This window comes from Hypanus sabinus, chromosome 21 (genome assembly GCF_030144855.1).
Source record: "Hypanus sabinus isolate sHypSab1 chromosome 21, sHypSab1.hap1, whole genome shotgun sequence".
Classification (NCBI taxonomy): domain Eukaryota; kingdom Metazoa; phylum Chordata; class Chondrichthyes; order Myliobatiformes; family Dasyatidae; genus Hypanus; species Hypanus sabinus.
Window position 1 is genome coordinate 10,165,268 of NC_082726.1, and position 10,558 is coordinate 10,175,825.

The 10,558-nt window shown below is 47.6% G+C and overlaps 1 protein-coding gene across 3 annotated transcripts in view; it reads right to left on the minus strand.

The window, feature by feature from the left end:
* Window positions 1–4,907, minus strand: part of tln2b (talin 2b) — a 352,925-nt gene extending 348,018 nt beyond the window's left edge. For 2 of the 3 annotated variants that reach the window (XM_059945982.1, XM_059945978.1), the window contains exon 1: window positions 4,298–4,444. The gene's annotated coding sequence lies outside the window, so the exon portion shown is untranslated. Of the gene's footprint in view, window positions 1–4,297; window positions 4,445–4,790 lie in introns of those variants that run through there. The other variant, XM_059945979.1, reaches the window with a different exon arrangement.
* Window positions 4,908–10,558: the final 5,651 nt, after the last annotated feature.

Sequence of the window (10,558 nt, forward strand, 5' to 3'; positions counted from 1 at the left end):
TTTTATTCTATCCGCTTATTTAAATGGTAGGGTTGCATTTGCCACCCTCCAATCCATTAAAACTGTTACCTAGCCTATGAAGCTTGGAAAGCATTTTATAAAGCATGTATTACTCCCAGGGCAGTTCCCAAGTAATCCTGATCGGAAAGGAATAGACAGTCATCATTTTGGGTTGAGACCCTTCATCAGGACATCAAGGGGGAAAACACCAGAACAAAAGGGTGGGGAGAGGGAAGGGATTTTTATTCCTTTCCATAGATGCTACCTGACCTGCTGAGCTCCTCCAGCAATCTGATGTGTTACATTTCTCACAGATCGAAGGAGGAACTAGGAAGGATGGTACCAGCAGTATTTGTACACCCAGGTGACCTCTTCCAGTTCGGCCACAAAGACTTCTTCTAAGATGACTTTCTCTTCCTTTCAAGGTGGCTGGGGCTCTGTCAGAGTCTGTGATCTACAGCTCAAACTATGGTGCCTTGGTTCTTCGCCATCTCCAGGAAGGTCCTGGAAGATATTCGGAATGACCTGCCAACTGAAGCGTCATGGGAGACTGAAACATCGGACGCTGTTGTTGGTGGAAGGCCCCTGTAGTCAAGTGATTTCCCCCACCCCCCCCCGCCCCGATGGTGAGTGAAGCATGTCGGGGTGGGCTTGGAGAATCGACATGGAAGAGCAAGTTGCTGGTCGTCCCTCTCATCGTTGTAGGAGTGATTGCTCTCTCCCTCGCTGGTGAGGGAGACCCTGGTTGAGATCCCAACGTGCTGCACTATGGACTGTAGCTTTTGATGGATTCCAAATCAAAGTCCCTTTGGGGGTTTTGCTATTGCTTGCATGGTGGGGGTGGTGGGGATCCAGGCCTTCCTGCTGGCACGTGGAGTAGGGATGGAGGGGGAAGGTTGATGATAGTGCATGGGAGGGGAGAAGGTTCTGATGCTTCTATCATTCATTCTTTGGGGTTTCTCGTTTCATAGGTGTCTGCAAGGAGTAAGAATTTCAGGTTGTATACTGTATACATTCTCTGATATTAATTTGAACTATTTGCACACTGACTTCATTCAGCTCCCCCCCCCCCCCCACTTTCCCGCTCCTTCAGGAGATCCCTGTATCCTGCTTTGTGAAGGATGAACTAAATCGTGTGATTCGTTGGGTCTGCCCCTTCTTTCTTCAACTTTTGTCACCTCATTTCCAACCATAAAGGTCCTACAATTGTGTTACTGATCGTCTTGCCGAAAAGAATCTGGGGCGAGTTAATGGCCTGCGAAGCAGGATAACTTGCAGAGGTGCAAGGAACCGAGGTGGTGGGAATGGGACCAATGGGATCACTTTCCTAGGGACAGATGTGGACTCAACAGGCCAAGTGGCCTCCCTCTGTTCTGGGTAAATAATAACTGATCAAAACCCTTGACAGTGCTGCGTCCAACCGCATTCACATTGCCTCAACCCCATGACGCCAATTACAAACATCTCTCTGTTTAGGTATCCAGTGAATGCAGACTCCTGGTCTGACTCTGTCAGGCAGAGATGCTGATGCCTTTCTCTGTGTGATCTGATGAGCTGAGCCAGCATGCCAGGGCTCAAGGGTAGGAATAGGGGGAAGGGCTCTACCTCGACCTCCCACCCCCTCCACCTGTTCCAGAAACTGACTAAATTCAGGATATCATGGTATTGTGGTGGGAGAGCAAGCCAAAGTAAAATTCTTCCTCCAACATGAAGAATTAACTCCACTCCTGCTCTTTTTTTACACCTCCTCCTCCTCCTTTCCAAATAAATCAGCTCCCATGGTTTCCCAGTCTCATCCTCTTCACAAGAGGAATATTACCAACCAGTTTCTGTGATCTGATGATGACTATTCAATATCATCTGCCCACACCCATCAGACTGATGCCCAGGAAGACTTCAGTAATGCCACAGCGATCACATACTCAACCTCCCTTCTCTTCCCCGCTTATTCTCACTCAGATACATTTACCAGCATCAATAAAATTGAAACAGAAAACATCAAAGCCAAGCACCAATTGGAGAGTAAATATAAGATGTTAACATTCTTTGTCAATGAATTTTCTTTCAGAATGGCTCTGGTTAAGTTTTGACAAAAGTTCATAGATCAGAAAATAAAATCTGCATGATCTCTGAGTTTTCATATTAAACACCTTCCCCCTGCTTCCAACACCAACATCCCCAAACACCCCAACCCAGCCCGACACTTTACTACCCAGGTGGTTATTACCCTGGAACAATGGATGGACAGACCAGCCACAAACAAACTGACAGAGTCTCCAACTGCACTCAAAAACCCTTGTGGGGGGAAAAAAATCAGAAATAATCAAACTGCGAAAATAAATACCGCATTGCATAAGGAATCAGTAACAGACAGTCCCAAACCAATTGGTCCCCAGCAAACAATCTGACAAGGATTCACAGCAAGCTTGAGGAGCTCAGCAGTAAGGTAGCATCCAAGGAAGAGAATAAACAGTTGACATTTCGGAGCAATGACCAACTTGTTGAGTTCCTCCAGCATTTTGTGTGTGATGCTCAAGATTTCCCACATCTGCAGAATCTTTTCAACGCTGGAAGCCGCTGTTGGCCCAACTAACTGAGGAGGATCCCCAAGCCCGCGATGAACAAGACCCTTTACTGTCTCACTCATCCCGAGCCCGCCAATCCCAGAACCAGCTTAGCAAAGTCACTCTAAATGTGGACCAGCTGAGCAGGAAACAAAAACGTATCAGAAATAGATCAGGACCACGAATCCAACGGTATTGAACATCATCTCTTCTAGATACCAAAACTCAGAACTTCAGTGTCTTAGCTACCAAATTTTGCTGCCGGAAAGGGAGAAATCACACACCAGCCAGACCAACTATCAGTACTAACCATTCTGATATTGCAAACAGCAGAATGTGAAGAGCATTATTCAACTGGGCGCCTTTCCTCTCAGCCCAGCATCCAAACCGAGACCTCTCCCAAAGTCACAAACTCCAACACCACTCTCATCTTCCACAGCTCAGAGAAGATCTACTGCACTGGAGAGGCTGGACTGGTCCTGAGGAGTTACATTCTGACAGATCAACTAGAATCACAACTATAACTCCAATTACCGCACCGCATGGCAGAGCAGAGCTGGGGCTGCTCACTTGGAGTAACACACGCTGCAAAGGGGTACAGCAAGAGCAGAGTTGGAACGATGGGCATTTTGGCATTTTGGCAGGAAGCTGGGTTCCAGAACAGAAACTCAGCCAACCAACGTTCTGTTTTCTAGGTTTGTAGAGTGGGCAAATGAAAAATGTGCAGATAAGGAATGACACAGATCAAGGGCTAAATATTTTAATGCAGCATGACCCCCCCCCGAAGAATAGCCCGTTCTGAGGACCCCACATCGTCATCAACTGCTCTTAGGGTGCTCGGTGTTTTACAGATGGATATGCTGCAACATCTGATGTAATGGAAATTGTGATGGCAGGCAGCATCTACCGGCGTTAATTATCAGGCAGCTAACCCGAGCTTGTCAGTGGGGAGCGGGAAGCGCACTGCCCGGCGCAGGGAGTAGAGGTCTGTCGGGAAAGGGAGAGGAACTGGGACTTGGTGGCAAGAGAATCCTCAGTGACAGGATCCATGGCTGCCTCGCATCATCCAACCACGCGAACCACAAATGGAGGGCAGCTGTTCTCCGAGCGCTTGCTGCAGCGCGCCCTCTGGCACCGGCCCAGCTGGGTGGGCGAGACCGCCCATCTCCGCACGACCTGCGGTCACTGCAGCCCGCGCCCGGGGTCCCGCTCGCCCAGATAGTGCAACCCCATCCGTGCAGCTCGCCTGGAAACTTTCTCCCGCAGCCCATCCTGCCGGGAAGGAGGGAAGGAAGGGGAGACCATCATTTCCAGGGAAGATGCACTGGGAAATATGGCGCCTCTAAATCTCATTAAACCCCTGCCAGAGGTAACGTGAGAGGGAGAGAGGCAGCCTCGAACCGCCGGCATGGAGTGGGGAGCAGCTCCCGGGGGAGAGGCGCGGGGCGGGTTCAGCACAAAATGTAGCACATTGTAGCACACCGACTGCAATATTGTAGCACACCGACTGCAACATTGTATCACACCGACTGCAACATTGTATCACACCGACTGCAACATTGTAGCACACCGACTGCAACATTGTAGCACACCGACTGCAACATTGTAGCACACCGACTGCAACATTGTAGCACACCGACTGCAACATTGTATCACACTGAACGGGTCAGACTGACTAATAAAAACTGCTCGGGAGGTGAACAGTTGCAACGGGGAGGGGGGAGGTCGCCCACCTTCACGCCGACATCCTGCAGCGATTTTTCACAGAGCCACAAATGCTTCGGACAGACGCGCGGCTGGAGCGGAGCTGCACTGGGCTCGGGGAGCCTCAGCATTCCTGGGTGGGCGTGGGCCCGGCCCGGCCCCCAAGCCCCCGCCGGCAGCAAGCGCTCCAGCCCCGCTCCGGCCGGAAAAGCGTCATCATTCCGGGACTCCGGCGGTGAAAGGTCGCCTTCCCGAAACTCGGAGGTATGGTCGTGTGGCGCTTCCCCCGCCCGAGAGAAGCACACGAACGGGAGGGCGGTGGTCCAGGTGCCGGTTGATGCAACGAGGCAGAATGACAGTTTGGCACCTACTAGATGGGCCGAAAGGGCTGTCTCTCTGCTGTGTGACTCCTGGATTCCCTCCTCCCGCTATCCCCGGGGACAGTCGACCCTGATGTCCCGCTGCCCCTCTCGGGATTCACCGGGCTCCTGTCCGTGGTGTCACGTTTCCCACCCCACACACCTCTCCGGGGTCTCCTGGCCGGGCGATCCCACTGCGGCTTCACCGGACCTCTCTCTCCCTCGTCTCTCGGTCCGCGATGCACACTGTGTTTTGCTGAGGCTGGGCGGACAGCAGGATTGAGATGAGGATTTATGTAACCGACTCCATTCCAGGTGCCCAAGGGGCGCTGTGTCTGAGACCTGAGCTCGCTGCGTCCAATTGAGTCGTGAGAATTCAATATAATCGTGTTCGAATATAGTGAAAGGTGGATGCTGTTACTGCATTGCGTGAATATACAGTTAATGCCTCAACGCGTTAGTGAAACTAATTAGTCCTGCACTATGACACTGCATTGAATGTTCAGTTCTGTGTGTCTGATGGTCCTTTAATTTACTCCCAGGTATTGCCTTCACAGAGGTAGTGGGCCAGACATGGAGACTTCACTAAGCAAAGTAGCCAGTCTGGTCTATAAGCTTGCGTTTGTCTTCACATCTCAAAGTGATCATTAAAAATTTCGAATGGATTCTATAATTTATCGTTACTTAACATAATTAAGGTTTTGCAGAACAGAGATATTAAACTGAGAATGTATAGTATCTAATCTTCATCAAGTTAATCGGACCAAAAGCACTTTAATTATATCACAGGCTGTCAAATATGTTGAGTAAAATTAATGGCCAGCAAGAATACTATTAATGTTTTTATTTAAACACAGCCCTCACCAGCCTCAGGAAATCCCAGATGCCTGACAGACAAGGAAGTACTTTGCTTCAAATGTGGTTTGTTGTTGTTTTATTGGAAGTACAGCCGATAATTTGCCCAGCAGAAGAGTCTGTCTGTGGTAATGCAGGAAGATGAAAGTCAGATCTGTCCTCAGCGATGCTGGCTGAGGTTTAGAAATAGTGGCCGGGGCATCAGCAAGAGCTTCCTGCAATCCTTCAGCTGGTGAGCTAAAAGTCTTTGTTAACATTACATCTGAAAAGAGGATGCCTCTGACAGCAACTGCCTTCGGTATTAAACCGGCTGCTCAGTGAGACAATGTGGAGTGTATGAACCAGAGAGAGAGAGATGGACACATCCTCACTGAACTTCCTCCCTTTCCTCTCAAAAGTCACTGACACGAAGTTTGATGAGACCAAAAACATTGAGGAAATTCCTGTTTCAGGCAATGAGTTATGTCAATAAAACAAAGAGCTCTGGGAGAGCTGGTGCTTTTGGGAGAAGGAGTGTCTTCGGACAGACTTACTGATGGAGCGTGCAATGTCCAAACAGCTCCCTGATCTTAGGCTCCAACTAGGACCAGCAAATCAAGGCTGGATGAGAAATAGATAATCTAAATGGTCTTGGTCCAAAAATTGGATAAAAAATCACTCAGACAGGTTTCATAAAATAATGCAAACTGATGAATCTCATGACAATTTATAATTTAAAGAGCATTGCTTTCAATTTAAAACTAACTATGTGTCATGTACTAAATTTCTATTCTCAATCTTTAGAAACTAAAGGTTTGCTGAGTTCAAAAGGACACAGCTTCTGTTTGATTGTCTCCAAAAGACAACACACATGGGCTGTAACCCATCAGATGGCCATTGCTGACCGAAAGACCATTACCAAGTTTATTCGAAAATAAACCACATATTGGCAAGTCCTGATGAAGGGTTTCACTTCCTGGTATGTAGATTCAGAAAAAGTGAGAAGCTTGGAGAACAAAACCTCATTCTTGAAGAATAAAGCAGGAAGAGCAGAGTGCACGTTCTGCCCGCTGAGGAAATGGAGATGCACAGATTGAAGGTGGAAGTGAATGCTGAAGGGTAAGTTTCACCCAGTAGAAGAGTTTCTCAGAGCAGTATCCTAGGCCACAAGGACAAGTGGAAATGTCTCCTCACGATGGTAGGCTAGGGTTAAATCAGGGGTTGCTGGGCACCAGAAGGGTTTACCTTTTGCTGTATCTCAATAAATAAAGTTACACTTCAGTTCCATTCGCTGCAGCTCAATAAACAAAGCTCTCTCTGCCTGTGTGCACCAAGACTTGGACAGTATTTAAGCAGCGGCTGAAAACTCACATCAGAAACGAATGAGGCGGTGACCAGCTCCAACGAAAGAGAGCTGAGATTCCTGACATCAGATAACCTTTGCTTTTCCTAGTCACCCACCGGTAATATCCTGGGAGTCGTCATTCTCTCTCAGTAGTGGAGTGGCATGGGGGAAGCATGCTGGGCCCAGAACCCAGAAGTTCATGGATTAAAACCAGCAACAGCAACTTAATTAACGTCAGTGTCATTTAAAACACAAAGTTGTCACCTTATGCATTGATACAAGGAAACCCACTGCATTTCAATTGAAATGTTCTTCTACATGGGTGTAGCAGTACGGTGGTTGTTGCTGGCTCAGCAGCCAGAGTTTCAGTGACCGAGGGGCGTGTGTTCGAATCCCAGCAAGGCAGCTTAGGGGTGCCACGGTACCGTAGCAGTTAATGCAACACTCACGGCTCACAGCATCGGCGTTCAAACAATTCCAACGCCGTCTCTAAGAAGTTTGTATGTTGTTCCTGTCAGTGTGTGCCTTTCCTCCCGCTGGTTTGTAGGTTAATTAGTGATTGGCTCTGGTTAAACTATGTATTGGGCTGGAAGGAGCTGTCCATGCTGTCTCTCTGAGTGAAATGAAGTAAATAAAATGAACTCAACTGGTCCAGTGTGGCTACAGGAGCATGTCAGAGATTCGTTGTCTTGCGGTGAATGTTGTACACCTGACACCTAAACCTTTCCACCAGCTGTAACACACAGCCTGAACAAGGCTCATGTAGCTGACAGCCCTCTGCCACAGTAAACTTGTAACACCTATAAAATGACACTCCAAAACTCAGAACCCAGGAATTCTGAAGCCTGCAACATTCAAATGCAAGGTGCGTGGAAGCACCACCACCCACAGGTTCCCCTCTAGGCCATACACCTCGTGATTTGGAAACGTATTCCCATTCTGTCATCACTGCTGAGTCCGAATCCTGGAATTCCCTTTAACTCAGCACAGTGGCAACACCTTCACTGGAAGAACTGAGGCAAATCACAACTGGTCATGGGGACAACGCCTTCAGCTCACTTGGGAGAATGAGGGGGTGACAGGTGGGAGCTAGAGGGAGACGGTCGCCCCTAAGCTGCAGGAGGCAGGTAGCTGGGTGACTGTCATGAGAGGGGAAGGTAATAGGCAGGAAGGGCAGAGTGGCCCCATGGACGTTCCCTTCAATACTGTTTGGTGGAGGGGTGGGGGGGGGGGAGAACACCACCAGGGAGGAGCTGCAGTGAGCAGGTCACTGTGGCTCGGAAGAGGAGTGCAGTAGTGATAGGGGATTCCATAGCCAGGTGAGCGGACAGGAGATTTTGTGATGTGAAAAAGACACCCAGACGCCAGGCCCACAGCATTCTGAAGGGGGAGGATGAGCAGCGAGACGTCATGGTACGTATTGGTACCAATGGCATAGATAGGAAATGGGAGGAGGTCCTGAAGGGATGGTATAAGGAGTTAGGTAGAAAGCTGAAAAGCGGGACCTGCAAGGTGGTAGTCACTGGATTGCTGCCCGTGCCACTCAGCAGTGAGGGTAAGAACAAGATGATTCGGCAGATGAATGTGTGGCTGAAGAATTGGTACAGTGGGCAGAGTTTCAGATTGCTGGATCATTGGGATCGTTTTGGGAAAGATACGGCCTTTACAAAAAGGACAAGTTACACCTGAACCTGAGGGGAACCAACATCCTCGTGCACAGGTTTGCTAGAGCTCTTGCGGAGGGTTTAAGGTAATTTGGCGGGGGGTGGGAAGCGGGCTGATCGGGCAGAGGATGGAGCAGTTGATTCAGCGTGAGGCTGTCAGGAAGGATGAGTAGTCAGTACGATGAGTTGAAGTGTAACCTTGGACAAAGTCAAAAGGAGTGATGAATGCAAAATACAAAATAAGGTAGATGATCTTGTAGCACAATTAGAAATTGGCAGGTACAACATTGTGGGCATCACAGAATCACAGCAGAAAGAAGTTTATAGTTGGAAGCTTAACATCCAAGGATACACACTGTATCAAAAAAAACACAAGCAGGTAAGCAGAGGGGGTGGCATGGCTTGGTCGGTAGAATACAAATCCTTAGAAAGAGGTGGTATAGGATGAGAGGATGTAGAATCCTTGTGGGTAGAATTCAGAAACTGCAAAGGTAAAAAGATCCTGATGGGAGTTATATACAGTGGCCAGGATATGGAATACAAATTACAATGACAGATAGAAAAGGCATGTAAAAGGAGTAGTGGTTTGATAGTCGAGGGGATTTGAATATGCATGTAGACTGGGAAAATTAGGTTGATTCTGGATCCCAAAAGCAGGATTTTGTAGAATGCCTTGAACCCTTGGGATGCAGTGATCATAATTTGATCGAATTCACCCTGGAGTCTGAGAGGGAGACGATAAAGTCAGATGTATCGATATTACAGTGGAGTAAAAGGAATTATAGAGGCATGAGAGAGGAGCTGGCCACAGTTGACTGGAAGGGGACATTAGCAGGGATGACAGCAGAACAGCAGTGGCAGGAGTTTCTGGGGGCAATTTGAAAGTCGCAGGATAGAAACATCCCAAAGATGAAGAAATATTCAAAAGGCAGGATGAGGCAACTGGCTAACAAGGGAAGTCAAAGACAGCATAAAAGCAGTAGAGAGGATACAACATAATGAAAATTCGTGGAAATTTGGAGGATTGGGAATCTTTTAAAAACCAAAGGAAGGCAATTTAAAATATCATGAAGAGAGAAAAGATGAAATATGAAGGGAAGCTAGCCAAAAATGTAAAAGAGGATACCAAAAGTTTTTTTTTTCAAATATATAAAGAGGGAAAGAGAAGCAAGACTTGATCTTGGACTCATGGAAAAGAGGTAGTAATGGGGGCAAAGAAATGGCAGAGGAACTTAAGTACTTTGCATCAGTTTTCACTAAGGAAAACACTAGCAGTATGCCAGAAATTTGATAGTGTCAGAGGACAGAAGTGAGTGTAGTTGCTTGGGAAGATGAAAGGTAGATAAATCACCTGGACCAGATGGACAACATGCCAGGGTTCTGAAAGAGATTGTTCATGTAATTGTGGAGACATTAGTAATGATCTTTTAAGGATCACTAGATTCTGGAATGGTTTTGGAGAACTGGAAAATTACGGATGTCACTCCACTCTTTAAGAAAGGAGAGAGACAGAAGAAAAGAAATTATTGGCCAGCTAGCCTGACTTCAGTGGTTGGGAAGAGGTTGGAGTCCATGACTGAAAATGAGGTTTCAGGGTACTTGGAGGCACGTGATAAAATAGGCCAAAGTCGGCATGGCTTCCTTAATCAGTTGGAATTCTTTGAGGAAATGACAAGCAAGATAGACGAAGGAGAATCAGTGGATGTTCAGAAGCCTTTGACAAGGTGCCACACATGAGGCTGCTTGACAAGGTAAGAGCCCGTGGTATTTACAGGAGAGACACTAGCATGGACAGAAGATTGATTGATTGGCAGGAGGCAAAGAATTGGAATAAAGAGTGCATCTTCTTGTTGACAACCAGTAACTAGAGGTGTTCTGCAGAGTTCAGTGTTGGGACCTCTTCTTTTCACATTCTATGTCAATGATTTGGATGGAATTCAAGGCTTTGTGGTCAAGTTTGCTGATGCTATGGGGATCAGTAGAGGGGCCAGTAATGTTGAGGAGGCAGGAAGTCTGCAGAAGGACTTGGACAGATTGGGAGAGTGGGTGAAGAAGTGACAGATGGCAAATAGCATAGGGAAATCTATG